Genomic DNA, 18,297 nt, shown 5'->3' with positions numbered 1-18,297 from the left:
TTACACACTACAGGGAAAAAAGAAGCTGGACAAGACTTCAAGAGAACAACATAGCAACAGAGACGCCACCACCTCAGATTCAAAGATATGTCAAAGTGCCCTGCAGAAAACCTGTCAGTTCCTAAAAGACCCCCAACAGGAAACCTGCTGGGAGGATATACATTTAACTCCTTCCGCAATACAGGTTTTGCAGCCCTAAGAAAAAACAGTAGAGTTTGCAAGTTTACTCCATTCAAATAACTGACAGTAGTAATTTTTGGCATAACAAAATTTTGTTTGTTACTCAAACAACTGAAAGCATAAGCTTGCTAGATATAGTTATTTCCTAAGCTATATGGAAACACCAATCAAAACTTTTTCCTAACTGCAGTGAGCTTTTATCTATGCTCAGTTATTTGTTTACTCACTGGAATAAAAGCCCTGTTTCTCAACCCCAGTTTTTAACTTACACTCACTGGAAGCAATGGTTCCTATCCTCTTAACGCAAGGATCAAGACTGAGATAGTCCTAGTCTGCACACACAAATTGCAGGCAGACTATAAAGAAGCCACACTTACCACTAGCACATGGTAGAGCATGGAAATAATAAATGACACATCAAAGACAGTTTCCCAGCTGTAAAAGATTCTCCTTTTTAATTCATCAGCTCATTCAACTGCCACATTACTTCGTTACAGTTCATATTCAATACAAAGTAATTGCAAGTGTTTTACTGGACTAAATATGGAATAATTTGTAGCAATTTGGTCCAGAAGACAATAATAAAGGCCTTAATATCGCTTCTTCTGTTATTAGAAAGCACTTTTATGATAAAAAACAAAGTTTCTTGACTTTTAGTAATTCACCATTTGGTCCTAATGTACTTAAATGGAAAAAATCCTTAGAGGTTTCAAAAAGCCTAAAATAGAGAAACATCTGCTAAAATTTAGGTGCAGCTGTTTAGTGAAGAGGTCCAATGCTAGAAAAGCCAGTATTTAAAGCTCCCTCTGCAATCAATAAAAATTCCATTTAAAACGTCATGGAATAGAGTGAAGTATTTGCCCAGGTTCAAAGTGATTTGTTTGGTTTTGTTTTTTTAAAGTGCTGACATCTTTTGGTCATCAAAACTTGGAGGGATTTTTTAATTTAGTGTCACACAGGTGTTTCAGCCCAAGTCCAGCCAGGCCAAATTCCAACCAGGCCATAGCTTGCTGCTTTTTCCAAGCAGTCAGAGTTGTTTCAGTTATAAGAATAAAGATCCCCAAAGCAGTTTAATTTTTGGTACAGGAGACTTGCTGTATTTCTTGCTTAGTAACTGCACTTCAGTGGTGAACAAAACGACTCTGTGTTAAGCCTACTACCAGCTTTAGGCTCTTTTTAACAACTCTATACATATTTGTATGCAAAGCATCTTACATGGCATCACTACGTTGTTTCCCTATTGGGGGAAAACCTGAGTGATATTTACATAAAAGACTAACCCATACGGCACTAGCATAATTTTGGGTCAGGGGACTGTGAATGTAGACTATTATAAGCCTTAGCCACAGCGAGGGGGGTGGTGTCCCTCTAAATTGTTCATTTAATTTTTTAATTGAAATTGAAATGAAAGGGACAGACAAATTCCAGTTTTTCAGCAATAGCATTCACCACTAAACCTGTACCAGGCAGGGAACATTCCTGTTGAAAAGAACATGGACTGTTAAACTGAGAAAGTTCTATTTGTTACTGTACACCAGAGCAATCTGAGCATAAAAAAAAACCCACACAAAAAAACCCACAGTAAAAACAAAATATGAGAGACTCAAACACGAAGCTTATATCTGCTTGCCTAATGCTGTCTAGTGCCTGTGAATACAATGCATACTATAAAACTACCTTATATAAATTGGAGAATAGAGTCAACGGGTTGATTTAACAAGAAAAAAAAGAATAAGAGATATTACACCCTTTGCCAGTTACCCAAATCAACACAAATAGAGCAAAGTTAGAGACTGTCACGTTTCAAATGCTATAACCTTAGTATTCCCTGTAAAGTTTGTACAGCTCCAAACACTTCATCAAGGTAATTTAAATAATGACAACAATGCAGTAATTTTGTTTTTTTAAGAACAGGATAAAACTTGAGTAGTCCTTTATGTTTCTGCTAGAAGAGGGAGCAGGAAGGATCAGAAGTGTAATTCACAACCATAATGTTGGTACACAGAACCACAAGCTGCCCAAAAGATTTAGGTGGTTCTAGATTCACGATAACTATTGGGTTTGACATCCTAGTTGATTGCATCACGTCAAAAAACCCAAAAAACTTGCTTTCAACCTTCTCAGTTAGGAAACTAGATTCGTGCACAACAAGATGACTAAGAGTCTACAGCAGTAAATAAAATAATGCTTAACAAAGCAAACTGCAAGCTAGCTGTAGAGAAACTGTTTCTGAGTTGACAGTGACTTCGTATTTTCCACTCAGTCCCAGTGCCTTCCCTGGCAGTCACGGACACAGCCTCTCTCTTCCATCTTTTTTGGACATGAGTCAGAAGCAGTTTGTAACACCAAGAAATATTTATGTTGCCTTCCTGTTTTTTAGGAAAATGTTGACCTACAGTGTGCGTTAAGTGCACTTTGGAACAGGCATGTACTTTTTATTGATCCTTCATAAAATATTTGTGCTTCCTATCAGATCTCCCCAAAGAAGCCGTTCAAGCATTAAAGTGAAAGAGCTAACTAAACTTTGAAACATGCTCCCTCCCACAAAAAAAAGACCCAAACCCAAGAAGAAATCGCATACTCAGAGCTTTTATGGAATTTACTAGTGTCTTCATTAGAACACAAGCAGTTCCTTTGATCAAAATATGATTTTCCAAAAGATAAAAGGTTTGTCAATGATGTATAGATATCAATACCTTTTGCTTTATATAGTCATTTGAAATATAGGCCCTCCTGGTTACTGCTGGATATGAGGAAGAGGAGATTTCTCATCTCAAGAGCTATGTTTTCAGGCCAGAGATGTAAAAACAAAACAAACAAAAAAAAACCCCACAACTGAACTCCAGACAGCTCTCCTCCAAAACACCCATTTTCCTTTTACCACAAAATCTTCATAAGCAGGCAGTTTAGACACGTAAACAGAACAACTTATGTATGAGGAACAACTTAAGTAGATGAGGACTTCTCTGGTGGGAAAGAAGATAGCAGGGGAGGATAGGAGATCTGAAATCACATGAGGCATAAAGGTAAGGGTCAGCTCCTGTGAATTCCACAGAATAAGAACTAGGAAGCGTCAAGTGAAACTTTAGGGGAAGTGCTAAACACAACATAGAAATGGTAATTAACTACACACATGTAACTGACCTCTAGAACTTCTTGCTGCAAGGCTCTGTGGGTGCTTGTAGCCTATGTAAGTTCAAAAACCAAGCAGATAAATTCACGTGGCTCAGAAAGGCTTCGTGCCACAGACAGCTGACAGTGATGTTCTTCAGAATTGTCTCTATGTGCTTGCTCTGTTCCTATACTCACCCAGGTATCCATCACTGGCCTGCGCTGGAGACAGCACACAAGCTCAAGGGACATTTCATCTCTTCTAGTACAGTCCCATGCTGATGGTTCTCCCTCAGGGAAAACCAGTGGAAAATACAGAGTTGAAGATATTCAGGATAAAATATGTATTTCTTTGCTGACTTTTCAGATTAACAGCAATGGACTGAGGTAACAATTTTATTTTTATTTTTTAATTAGTTGGGTGAAAAGAAAATGTCTCGTCACAGTTAACCTTACTTCTGCACAATGCATGTCTGAGCACAAACACTACCCAGAATATCGAAGTGACTTTTAAAAGACTTTTATGGATATTTCATTCTCAAAGGATGCTGGACGAGATCAATGGACGCCAACCGAGATCATTATGTATGACTTACCTTGCCCATTTCCTTCCCTTTCTGCCTTTGAGGCTCTTTTAGTGCACTGAATGTCTTTCTGGGGAATTTCATTTAATATCTTGGCAGCATACTCGATTCCTCCCGTCAGATCCTTGAGGCAGTCCTATAAATAAAGGTCAGAATGCTTTATTACTAGAGTCAGCAAAAGAATTGTGCACAATGATGTCCTTACTCATACCACAACGTTATTAAAATGTGCATACTGTTTCTGTGGTTCAGAGGCAAAGGGAGTCAAGCAATTGTAACTTAGTGGCTTCAGTTTCCTCTTCTCCTAGATATATATGTAACACTGTATTTTGAATTCTGCTCTACATGAGCTGCCATCTCTGCCTCCTCTACTTCTGTTCACTCACACAGGCCCACATCTTACTGCTCTTGCATAAGCACATGCTTCATTTGTGTTTAATTCCGATACATAATTAGTTTAACTGCAAACTGTGCACTTCAAGTTTTAGCAAACAGCAGCCTGCTAGGACAGACAGTGCTATGTTGAAGGTTAGAGCTCAGGACTCATCAACCTTTGTACTTCCAGCTGCCCCTAGCATGCAAGAGACCAGGAAGAAGTTACATAGGGTTCCCATTCCACATCCACCGAAACTTCTACAGCCTGTTGCTGCAGAACAGCGGCCTCAAAACTTTGATCTGAAGTAGAAGAGGAAGCAGGTCATTGCTAAATATACTAATTTAAAACTGGTCTACTTCAAAAAGACTTCAAAGTACTTGCTAGTGTTACAGAACAATCCATTCAGGGATGACTTACAAACACACATTGCAGCCAGACTCATGATTTTATCATGATGCTCATCCTATTTGTGTGCACTATCCTCATGGGCTTACATGACAAGGAAGAGTTTTAGGATTTACTTCTTAAAAAAAGATTATATTTCTAACACGAGGAAAGCACTAAAATAGGACCACAACCTACCATTTCACCATTCAGGAACTCTAGTCCTACAGACAGTAACATCATAACCAGTTTTGAAGTGGCAAAGTTGCTTAATGTATTTGCAGTATGATTCTCCCTGAGCATTAAAAGTATTTTCATTTTCCTATTTTAAGTTATTAAATAGTGCTTATTAAAAACTTAATACTGGATGTTGTCTGGTAACAGATCTGCAAGAAAACACAAAGTCCAAAAAGCATCAGCAGCATCTTATTCAGGTGCAGCAGTTTTAAGGCAAACACATTTACCCCATGAGCAGCTCATCACCTTTCCAAGTAGACAGCATATATTTGTCTACCTGGGGGGGGGGGGGGAAAATAGCTAGATGCAAGAGTATCTTCAATACTCTGAGGAAGGGCATTGCATTAATAAATTCATTTCAAAATAGTTTATATTTATTTAAGGCTTATAAAACTTCAGCAAAACATTGTCTTGACCACAATGCCATGCAGCAAATGCTCCAGATCAATCATTAGCAGCCTCTTCAGGGAGAGAGAGGAGAGAAGACTAGGCCACCTCCTTCTGATGGAAAATACCCACAAAAGAATGAATAATCATTATATACCCCAAGACAGCCTGCACGCACCTCTCCCTTTCTCTCCCAGTTTCAGTTGCAAGTAAGCTGCACATGCCAAGAGAGTTACTCTTACCCTTACTCCTGTCCTCTTGACCTCGCCTCCTCACCAAAATTTTTAAACTGATGCCCTACAACCAAATTTTGTGGGAGAAAACCAAAATTCAAATGGCAATAATTTCTCAATGTGGACTTAGGAAAGACCCATTTAATTAACTGCTGGGCTTATTTCTTGGCATGCGCAGGGGGATGGATATCAATGCTTGCATCTGGTGTTCTGCAGCCACTGCCTGTTCAGCTCTGCTCACAGCAACTCTTAACCACAGAGCAGTGGGGATGCCTGCTGGCAGGGGGATAAAAAAAAAAATCTTTTAAAAAAAGGTCTTGCAAAAGATAGACCTTCCAAACGTCCTATAAAATATCTTTTTTTTTAGAACTACCCTGCATTACTGTAGCAGTACTTCTACTTAAAAGGAAAACAATCTCTCCTCTATTTACAGCCAGTGTGTTTCTAGATTTTAGTATAATTGCTCCTCTTAGGCTGAGATGACTCAGTTCCACGTACCTAGCACACAATGAGGCCATGAAAGACAAAATATTAGTATGACTTTCACTTTGGTCCACCTCCAGCAATACGGTTACCAGTCAGCTCTTACTGCAAATCTAACAAATAAAACTTATTTCTCAAACCCAGTATTAAAGTAGACGTCCTCTATTATTAAAATGCTTATGTAAGGAAGAACAAAGGTGTAAAATAGCAAAAATATTGCTACTCTAGGGTCTCAGCTGATGCAGATCAGTATGACTCCACTAGGCCTTATTCACTGTTTACTCAATAAAACTCATTCTGTTCAGATCAGTCATTGATTTTCTCAGTACACACCACAACATTCAAATCCTGAATTTTTAATAGTAGGTTTCCATGAGGACTTCAGTTTTAATAGAACTTCATTAAAGTGTAGTAATACAGTTCAAGTAGGCTTCACTTACACACATGGGCAGTTTCTGCCACACAGAGCCATGGGGAACACTAACAGTACTAAGCGCTATGACCAGTAATATGCTCTCATCCATACTAACACCAGAATCAAAAGATTTTGTCATTATTTTAGTAATACAAATAGCAGCTGCCATCCATTAACACAAATCAAAATGTGAGAAAATAAAAAGCACCATTACACATGGTTTCTAATTATTACAAGCCACACAGTAAACCTGCATAAAGTGACATCATTATTTGAACTGCATCCAGATTAGTTTCACATCTCTTATGTAGCTCTGTGGCAAAAAAAAAAAAAGGAATGAACTGTAAACTTTAGAGCAAAAAGAAAGATCTTTTGACTGGCCATCTGTTGATGGCACATGGAAACTCTGATTTCCATTTATCTTGACAACAGCTACAGAAAGAGAGTCTAAGGTCTGAATTAAAGACATTTGTAACATGACTTCTTTAGGTTTCTCTGAAAAGCCAATGAGATGCATCAAAATAAATTATGCATCAAAAACAATTCAAAGATTCATTTAGCAACTGACAAATACAAATATTAAATATGAAAAAGTAGGATGTTCGCACAGTTCCAATATGTATTTTTTTCTTATATACATACACAATTCATATATATATGTATACTTTCATAGTCAAGATTTAAACTAGCAGCGCGGTATGGGCTGCCTTTCAGACACATTAAGTGAAAAAGAAAACCCTTTAAAATTATATGCATGTATTCTTAAACACAAGCATGCAAAATATTCCTCGCTGCCTTTGGAACAGGTATCAAAGTCAAACTCGGGGCTGGAATGTCATCACTGCTGGCAGGGCACTACTGTGAGGACACTCATGTATGCAGTGGTCCCACTGACACCATCAGGTGTTGTTTATGCATGATCCAAGTCTAGATGTCAAGGCAAAACAGAAGGAGCCAGCAGGGAATATACCACAGAAGAAAGTGATGAGAAGAGAAGAATTAGCTACATAGATACCAATAAAAATGAAAACATTTTTTCCCTTCTCTTTCAAAGGGGAAGTTAAACACAAAACTAGATTCTACTGTAAACAGGAATGATCCTGATATGAAAGAGTTGACATTTAGGCCTTAAACAAACTTAAGAGAAACTTAATATTAGATGTACTTTCCTACAATATTCATATTTAGAATCTTTAAAAAAAAAATCTTAACAGATGTTTAAACCAAATTTTGCTATAATCTGCTAAAACATGGGCCCTTTTTTACAAGAGAAACCCAACAGAAAAATATACATTTAAATAATTCCCATTTTTTTAAAAATGAGCTCATCTTCAATTACTTTTACTTTCAAAATCTGTATCCACTCTTGATTTGAACCACAGAACAGCTTTAAGGAGAAAAGTAACTCATTGAAAAAGACTAGATATCTATGAAACTGTTATCAGAAAGCATTCGAGTATATTCCCAGAGGTTTATTCTTTCACTGCACAAAGCACCTAAACCTGCACTGCCAAAATGCTCTCTGCTTTTTGGACTATGTGCAAAGTAGTTCCGCTGCTGGGGAATCAGACCACCATTTCAGGAGATCTGGATTCCAACTATTTTCCCTAGACTTGCCCTCCCAAGGGAGCTACAGTAAATTACTTGATTTCTCCCAGACTTAGCTTCCCATGTGTGGATAAAAAAAAAGTATGTATTTGCTCCCCCACTGTACCTGCTGATTTTGATTTCAAGGTGTGCAGATTTTAAAGCTACATTTGTGCAGCACTTTAGGATCCTGATCCTGTTTGATTCCCATTCGTATATGCTAATAACAAAGTGTATAGAAGCCCTATCAGTTAAAAGAAAACTGCGTTAGACATGCATCTGGGTTTACACCTGAAATAGAACCAGCACTGTTTAGATCTGGATGCAAAACCAGAGAGCTTAGGATGGCATACTATAGCTAGAACAACAGATCACACAATTTTGTAGGATATAGAATAAGGAAGCAGAGCGCTAGACCTTTATGAAAAGGTTACAAAATTGTTTAATCAAACAATAAATATACATTCACTGGTCTAGTGGAGCACAACACATCAAATTTCCATGAAGATTCAAGTCACAAGATTGCTGTAAACATTCTTCATTCTTAGGTAAAACACAGCAATACATTTAACTTGACTAATTTCCGCTTACCAAGACCACATTAAACTTCCATAATTATGAAATATACATTGACAAACATAAGAGACAAAACTAGCCTCAGTGCAGGGCGCACGTTCATTGGAATCAAACTAGGTAAGTACCATCAAACATTGAATCTGGCCAGAGAACAACTGGTTGAATTATTTCTGCAAAACCAGTGCCGTCTTGGGACGCTTTCAGCTCCCCCTTTGTTAAAATTCACAAGAGTCTTCATTAAAGAGATGAAGGTGCATTAAATGAAGGCAGAAATTAGAGCTAATTTTAAATATGCACCGGTTTAACAGAACCTTGTAATCTGCTCAGGTGCATTACACTTGTGATTTCCTTAATGTTTCTTTAATGATTTTGGAAGGTAATTCTCTGTTGCATTGCAAACCAGTTTTGTTCAGACACACTCAAGTTTTCCCACAGTGGAGTAAGCAAGTTATCAAGAGAACTAATTAGCTTGACCTTCTGTTTGCCCAGTAATGAGAAATGCATCAAACAGGTCTCTCTTTTCATGTCTGAGTCTGTCAATTAAAGCTGAGGCTTTCTATTCATTGCATTGTACTCAGGAATATTTACCACAAGCACAGCCAATCTAAGCAATGCCCTATCCACTCACCTCTTCACACTACCAGGTAATAGCTTTCAATTTTCTTCAGTGGAGGAAAACAACAGCCATAAATGAAACTTCCTTTGCAAAAGCCAGACAAAATCCTTCTGAATTCATAGTTCCTTAGGCAAATAAAAAGCTACAGACTCAGACACTAATGGACCCTACAAGCAAGGACCACTCTCAAAAGATTAATCATATCCTGATTTTTTTTTTTTTTTAATTCAAGAACTGCTACATTTGAATAAACTATGAGCCTGATTTCTCTAGCACTCTAATAGCACATTTTTGCTCATCTAAGCCCTTAGCTCATACATCCAACCTTCTTTTACAAATAAAGCAAGTCAGGAGATAAACCATCAAACCACCAAAATCAAAGGCAAAGACCTGAGGACTAACAGGAGGAGCAGGGACTCTGATGTAAATTATCCCTCATGTTACTCTGACAAGCTCGTAACAGTCAAGGTTACACGGGAATGACAGAGAATGAACCGAGGAAGGTTATTTTGGAGAGGAAATAAGGTGTTGTCTGCCTTTTTTCTACTTTAAAATAACCCAAGTCACATATGTGAAATTCCAGCAATGTTTGAAAGGCACCTATACAATCACAGAGAATGGATTTTAAGACCTAATATAAGCCCTTAGTGTTCCATTCCACAGCCTTAGATCTATACATTCATGACATCTTCCAGACATACTTTTACAAACAAACCCCAAAAGCCTTGTAACGTAACAGACCTTGGCAGTTCCTCTGCCTAAGGAAACTTCTAGGTCTGCTGGACTCAAAATTCTCTTCCCATTTCATACAAAACACTCCAGTTTTGCAGCCCTGGTTACTCTCTTCATAAGTGTGCAACTGAACTGGACAGAAGTCAAGGACCAGCTCTCCAAAGAGACTGGTTTCTTACAATGAAGAGCACCACAGATACCTAAGCCATTTTCACCAGTGCCATCCATCACTGTGAATGAAGCTCATAAGCTCACCAAGTGCTTCATGGAGAAAGTCAGCTCATCCACATGGTGTTCACGCCAACCCCCACGCTGAGCTAAATGCCATCTAAATCGCCTTTTTCAGAAGGAGGTGTATCTTGCTTCTCCTACAGGGCTCCATCTTCCTGTTAGAGTTCATACATCTGACAACATCTTTGTGAGCTGTTCACTTAACATCTTTCTACTGAAATTCAGTCAGTCTTCCCTCTGAAACATGGCTGACATGGGATGTAGCGACATTCCTCTTTCACTCAATGCTCAAGTCATCAGAGCATATGGCCAAGATGTAGGAAGCCCAATTTCAGTTTCCTCTCCTCTGTTCAAACTCGCACCCTTCACTGCCCTACCAGTCAGGACACCTCAGAGCCTGGGAACTCACAGTCAGTCCTAGGCAGAAAACAATGCAGATTTAAGCTGGAGGCAGGCAGGTGAGGGAAATGAATTTTGAACTTTCCATATGCAGGAGACTGCCCTAAATGCTAAGCCACACATAAATCACCATCTTTTCACCCCTCATTTTTCTACAGTTTTGAGCTGACTTTTGACATGATCTTGTAATATGCATTAACATGTTTAAAACACATCCCACAAGATGTCCCTTGGAAATAGAAATGCTGCAAGCAGCTCAGTGGAGGACTCATGAGTCAGAGAAGAAAGGCACTGTGCTATTCCCAAGGCAGTCCAGAGCACATGCCCAGGTAGGGCCTTGTGGAAACTCCCGGATGAAAACAGCTGCCTGCAGGCTAAGAGAGTGGATATTAAGGACCGTGACTTCCAGGCTTACACACCTGAATTCTGCCTACATCCCAGTGTCAGCACCTTAAAGCTTTTGGGGACTGCTTCTCAAGAAATTCCTTACAGATCTAAGAGACCAACACACAATGCTCTGAGTCCCAACCTTGATCTTATTCTGCTTGACAAAACTAGCCCACCTTCTATAAATTTGCACCCATATTACTTCATGAAAGAAACAAGGTTGATCATGAATCACTTCCGTTCCCAGCAGCTTTTGGCAGCAGTCATTCATAGTGGATCAGATATTATTTGCTGTGCAGTAAGAATACACCAAACTTTGGACAATAATATCAGGCATCAGAATTCAACTGGTGTTCAACCAGCTGAATTAGAAGCAATGCCTTGTGGGTAGAGCACTGCCTGCAAACTGAGTCTCTTTCCTAATTCTGGCTTTTGAACATACTTTTAAACCTCAGGGAGGCCATCAGCTCCTCTATCTGACCATTTCTTCAGCTGATAAATTCTTCAGGAGATAAATATGATCTCTGTTATAGCATGCTTTGAGAACTACAAAATAGTAAGATTATGTTAGCACTTAAAGGTAATCAGCACTGCAGAGTAGATGACACTCCTTCAAAGCATTGGCAAAGAACCACTGCACTTCAATTTTAAAACATAACAAAGACAGGTCATTAGTAAAGACAGTAGCTGCCAGCCAGGCAACTTGTTTTCTCAGTCAGTTTTATATAACCATCATGAAATCTGCTGGTCCAAGTTCCCCATTCTCTGAATTTTCAAAATGAGAGCAGACTCCATCGTTTGCTCTCTTGAGCATTGTGCCACCCAAGAGCTGATGCTCAGGGTCCACAGCAGAACATACTACAAAGTCAAAAGCAACCCTTTTGGAGTTTTTTTTTTTTTTTGCTCATGTCAAAATACGAAAACCAGAATTCCTTTACCTTAAAAAAGTCACTAGACGGGGAAAACACAACACAGAAGAACGTTCTAGTTTTATAATTAGAATATCTTAGAGAAACATGTTACAAGGGCACCTGTCAACATGAAGCAGCCTTCTCCCTCATGGACATTATCCACATCGTCTAATGAGAACAGACAACCCGGACAGTTAGGTCAGCATGTGGGTAGCTGATGTGTTTGATAGGCAACTGCATTCACGTGGCATTGTGCAAGTTAACATGAGACAGACCAAAGGGAACTGCTCCTTTCACAGTACTCACCCTTCTTAAACTAGAAACTACTTTGCAGTATTTATATGATGTAGGAAGGAAACAAAATAGAAACTGGAAACAACTTTAAGATTATAGTACCCATAACGTTAGCTGCATAATCGAATGGCAAAACTAACTCATTCATTACATCAGTATTTCTTTCTCAGTGCCATAAATTAAGCATATTTTTTGGCAGTTCTCCCTTGCCAGGAACAATTCTTTTATTCATGAACCCGCTCATTTTAAGGGCTGAGTCTTTAGAGCCCATTAGAAAAACATCATCAACACATTTAGGTTTTTTTAATGCAAGGAAAGAAACGTTAAGCAAGCTGCCGTTCCCATTTTTCAAAATAAATCTGTTCTTCTCTCCCACAGTTATATACCAGTACATAAAACATTGATTTCAGCAGAGTTACTTCTCATTTACATGGCTGTGGAAACAGAGTCACAAACCCATAGCATACGTAAAGATATTTCTGTAGAGCCTCCTTATGTTGCTGAGTCTGCACTCATCTACCCTAGGACAGCAGAGGAATTTAAAGTGCTATTATGCTGCAAAAGGAAAACGTGCCTTGCTTCTCAGGCTAAGGATTATTATTCATATTGCCACAGTGCCCTGAGAGCAAGACCTTATGTGCTAGTTGCTGTACATACCTCAAGACAGAGCATTTTCTGAATATTTACAACCTAAACAGATAACAGCAAAACTAGAGCTAGGGAATTGAGACAGAAACCTCCACCAGGGCTTCTTCAAGGTCTCCCAGAGTGCCTGTGACAGGCATAAGCACAGCTCAGGGCCACAGCACCGTATTTCTTCTCTACTTGGACTCCCTCAACCAGACAGTGCTTTCTGCTACAACTTCGTATCATCCTTCTGAACTATGACACAGATACAGCCTTTATTTTTTTTAGCATGATACATTAAAACACCTCATACTTTATTCTTTTCACATATTTGCAGGGACATGGCCTTAATGAAAAAAATAATTCTTCACCTTTGGAAGTACAAAAAAAATTAGTACTTGCTGGTATTTTAGCTCTCTCCTCTTTATGACAAATGGGGAAGGGTGGTGGAAATCAAAGACACACATGCTATCATTTGAAGGTCTGGATCAAACGAAAAAAAAAAAGGTGGGTTTCTCCATGGTGATTTCACAATCTTTGTGTATGTAAGTGGCCCTCCCGTAGACAGGAATTATTTCTCTGCAAGTCCTTGGGTCAAACAGATTCAATGAGGCATCGCAATTTTTCAGGTACGTTTAAAAAGCAATTTTCTAGGTATTCATGGAGCTCCTGCCTAAAAACACACACACTCCAGTTGGTTAGGCACATTATTAAAACATCTAGCTCCAGTGCTTCAGTCAGTTATTGACTTCACACCAACCACAATTTATTATCACTATTTGTTCGTGACTTACATGTCTTTACCAAAAAAATACAAGTATAAATAATTCAGTTCTCATTTCACACTAACAGTACATTAATTTATTCATCAATTAGTCACAGATGAAAAGCAGAAGGAAAATATTCCTTAGCACTCCCAGTGTCAGATTTGAACTTGAAACAAAACAGTTCTCAGACATCTCAGAGGCTACATATTTTAACAGATGCAATCACTTTTGCCAGCAGCCTTAGCATCAAAGGTGGCCCTTGGATTCATACTATCCAGCACAATCCAAATTCCCTATTTCCACTTCCCATAATACAATAAAGAGATATCCTCTCACCTCCTCCTCTTTCCCTCTTTATTGTGCAGGCAAAGTCTGGTTTGTCTTCCATAAAGCTAGGAGCAAAGTGAGTGTGGAAATGCCAGCTGGCTTAGTACTTGCACCGAGAACGCACGCTGCTTAAAAACAGACCTTCCCTTCACGTCTAGCAAATACATAGCATCAGAGCACTGGCAACCTATCTATTGCATTCTTTTTGTATTACAGATTTTTCATGGATCAATGGCTGTATTAAACACAAATATTTATTATCTATTTATTTATAGTATAATATTTACTATATATTAGGAGGTAATAGTATAGTAATATTATATATTACTCATATTTACTATATATTAGGAGGTAATGCACTCCACTCTGAGATGCTGGACTTGGCGGTCTATGTCCAGCTGGACATCTGACCATCTACAGGCTCCAGTCCTCTGCTTATGTTGGACATTGGACTACAGTTCTTTAGCGGGAGTATTTCTGCATATATTCTGTGCAGGGCTCAGAGCAATGAATGTCCAAGTTCCACTGGAATATTAACGTACCAAAAGTACCAGTCTCACACAAATAACAAACTAGACTAAACTGAGAACAGTCTACTAAACCATGCACTTTATGTAGCAGTTTGTAGCTCAGAGATTGCCTTTCGTCATACCGTTACCTAATGCATAAAACACTTCAGCTTTGTGTTCCACAACTTTTATTCCAAAAAGAAAAAAAAAGGCAAACATGAAGAATCTGATCCCCCCACTGCAAAGCAGGCATGTCACGTGAACTCAGTTAAACCAGACTGACACATAGTTCTCAAAGCTGGATGACTGTAACCTCTCCTTTTATGTGTGTAGTAGCGACATAGCTAATATCTGCCACTGCATTTTTCCCCCTACGAGGGGGGAATTTCTGCTAGAACTGATTCTTATAAGCAGTAGCTGAACACACACACAAGAGAGGGGAGTCTAATTCATACCTCCTGGTTCAGGTCGCAGGAGGCAGGTCTGACTTTTTCCATGTCTGATGCAAGAAGCTCAAGAGACAAATGTGTCATAGCTCCCACAGAGGAGACACCCAGCAAAGTTAGTGCAAAGGTTCATCAGTTATTGCTGTCTAATTCTCTTTCCTGTTTTGCTGCCTGACTCAGACAAAGAATATTTTTTCATTATCTCCTGCCTGATTTATGTTTACATATATGTACAACAGAAACCCGTGTTACCCTTTTGTAATTAGACACTGTGCAGCCACCTGCCCGACTGACTGTGCTCCAACAACTCAGCATGTGCTTGTATAGCCAAGGTACCGAAATCACTGGATTGCTGCACAGGGTGACAAACTGCAGCAAATATCTCACAGGGAGGCAGTCTGTTTACTTACATCTAGGATATAAAACCCTCCATGCAACTCAAAAAACAATACCTAGTGGCAGAGAAGAGGAGATAAACAGATGGGCAATGTTGTTCCCCTTCCTTGGCATTTTCTACACTTGTTTTCTAGCTTATTTTACCTAAGCTGCTCAATTCCCCAGTTTTGCACAGAGCTAAGGTGGAAACCCATGCAAGTGTTTCATAATCAGATAACCCTTATAACCTATTTTTTTAAAAAGCGTATTGGGTACTTTGACCATATATGCAAGCATCTAACCTTTTTCTATTTGGGGACAGCAAACAGAGAGCAAGCAGGAGCTGAACTCACAGATTCCCAGTCCCCAACATGACAGTCCATTTTCCCAACATGTTGGATATTTGTTCCTACTGGCTCCCTAGGCCAAAAGCACAGTGATTTCATTGGAAACTGGGTCAGATGCTTAATACCAAAAGTGGCCTTCACCGAAAGGTGCACATCACTACTGGCTGGCAATATCTGGTCCTGAACAGTACCATTTACAAAAAGTTAGAGAGAGATCAATTCTGTAAGAAAGAACATTCGATGTCACGCTGCATCAGAACAAAAGCTAAAAACATAAGAAAAAGCAGAAGAGAAGCCTCTCTGTCAATCCTCCTCGATAAGACACTGACCTGGAACATGGGAATCCAAGTTCACTTGCTGCTTTCACCCACCTGCAGCAGGGTCTTAAACCAGCTTTCCTCAGCATTTGAGCAAGTGCACTGGTCTAGCAGCTATTGCTCTAGGTTGATACTCTTGTTTCAACACGAAAAAACAAATAAACAACAAAACCAAAAAACAACAAAAACAAATCCATGCCACTCTAAAGATTAAACCCAGCTCCCCACCTAATCTCTTACCAGACTAGAGACCATTTAACTTTAAAATTACCACCACGTTCAAGTAGTGGTTACACCCCATATGCAAGCACATATTCACCACACCCCTCCACCTACTGCACTTCCACATGAAGTGTATCAGCCCTGTAGCAAAAAGTACATTGTCCTTTGTCACAACCATTTTCATTATTCATGTGTCTATCGATCCATTCAAAGACTGAGTTCCTTCTACAGATGAAGATAGCCTCTTTTTTCTGGCTGAAGTAGATAGCCTACCTAGGACACTAACTGAAAAACTTCAACTAATCTATCACGTGCAAGTGGTTTGTCTTCATAAAACAGTCCTAGTGCAATGGATGGCCGCAACATTCATTTTCTCTATCCTGCTTCTAACTAGTCAAGTCACAGGGTGCAAAGCACATCTGAATGTGGCAAGCAAGAACAAACAAAGCCGAAAGAGGAGAGGAGGCTAAAACAGATTGCACACTTACAAGAAAAATAAAGAACAAACAGCTATTTATAATACCTCCTGTACAATAATTCCAACTACAGGGCATTTGACTAAAAAAAGGGAACCTGCAACAACTGCCAGTCACATACACATTCCCATAAGTAACTGCTGTTTCCCAGCAGCTTCAACAACTTTCAGTACTGGCTGGGAAGCTCTGGCATCTCCTTCCCCAGCTAAGGCGAACCATAACCCAAACATCACTTCAGCTCTTCCATGTGGATCCAATGATTTCCCCTCATCACCAGTATTTCCATATTCTTTAGCACCAAATATATGGATAAATATTGAATCGGAAAAGAAAAGTTTGTTACAGAAGAGAGACAGTGCATGGATCATACACAATTTGTAAATGAAATGCCACCCTGAGACAGTCTTTGTTATAAAATACATGCATGACAAAAGCAAAAGCTGTCTCCTGTGACAAGGTTCATGAAGGCTCTCACCTGCTCCTTTGAAAACACAACTAAACAGGCATGGAAGAAGGTGATCAGCACTTCATCCAGCACATGTGAAGACTTGGTTTCAGTTTGCTTACATAAACCCTGAAGGACTGCAAGTACTTGCAGTGCCACCACAGACAGTGCTAAGTTCACGGGGTTTTAGAAGACAACCATGCAGCACGACATCAGTTACAGGTTATCGTTAAAACATGAGTAATAAGCTCCAGGAAAATGACAAGCTCAAAGGTATTAAGATGACAGTTTTAGACACAGCCATTATTCAAATAGCTTTCTGCCACTGAGGGAAATTTATTAGAACTTTCAGTGTGATCGTAGCAATATGTAAATTGGACTGCTCGAATGAGGATATATGGTGTCTATGTGTGGTATGAGTCACCAACTAAGAATTGGAAGTAGGGATGAAAAAATGATGCGATTACTGTGGTCAGGCGATCTGAAGGCCTTGGTTTAACAGATTGAGCAAGATGTACTACATCAAAAAAACCCTCTAGAATATAGTTGCTCAATAATAATAACAATAAAGTGTCTGTCTTAAGTACTGAACTATGGAATATAGTGTATCAAAACCAGGTTATTACAGAGACACAAAGAAAGACAGGAAAAACAGATGAGTCTTATGGTAAACAAAATACAGATTCTTCAAGCAGTAAAATTTAGACAGAAGAAATTATGAAACTATCAGATTCATGTTCCTAAATAGTGACTGTTTCAACAGTATTGCTGTTCAGATGTGAAGAGTGATTTAAAAAGAGCAAGTGATCATACATTTGAGAAAAACAGGCAGGCAATGTTTGCCAGCACAACACTACCAGACAGATCATTGGGTTCCTCTTTTATAATACTTTTACTTTTTTTTTTTTAATATTCTATAAGGAAAAAGAGCAGAGTTCTCTTACAAAGCATGTCCACTTTCATGTTACTAAGAGTTAAGACCTACAGCATGAGAAAACATGTTAGATGTCCTTCAAATTTTAATGGGGATGAAATACATGGAGTCATACCCACCAGGGATCATCAGATCCTCTCCTGCTTTAGCCAGACACCTTAACAAACCTCTCTTTTCATAAAGTGACAAGTATTCTTGTCTTCAGAGCAGCCTCAAAAATCACCTCTGATATCTTGTCCCTGTATCGGCATCTGACCTCACACACAAGACGAGCGCTGACCACCACTGTTGTACCTGTATACGAACAGGAATCACACTAAACACAAACTGCCACAAAGCTACGTGCTGAACTGGACAGACACTTAACTGCATAGGTACTTAA

The 18,297-nt window shown here is 39.1% G+C and overlaps 1 long non-coding RNA gene across 1 annotated transcript in view; it reads right to left on the bottom strand.

The window, feature by feature from the left end:
- The window catches only part of LOC141746432 (uncharacterized), a 48,635-nt gene that overhangs the window by 12,561 nt on the left and 17,777 nt on the right, over nt 1–18,297 (bottom strand). Inside the window, exon 2 of the long non-coding RNA XR_012588353.1 lies at nt 3,888–4,011. This is a non-coding gene — a long non-coding RNA (uncharacterized LOC141746432). The remainder of the gene's footprint in view (nt 1–3,887; nt 4,012–18,297) is intronic.

This window comes from Larus michahellis, chromosome 7 (genome assembly GCF_964199755.1).
Source record: "Larus michahellis chromosome 7, bLarMic1.1, whole genome shotgun sequence".
In the NCBI taxonomy this organism is placed as follows: domain Eukaryota; kingdom Metazoa; phylum Chordata; class Aves; order Charadriiformes; family Laridae; genus Larus; species Larus michahellis.
Note: the sequence above shows the minus strand (reverse complement) of the source record. Positions and strands in the feature narration are given on the sequence as shown.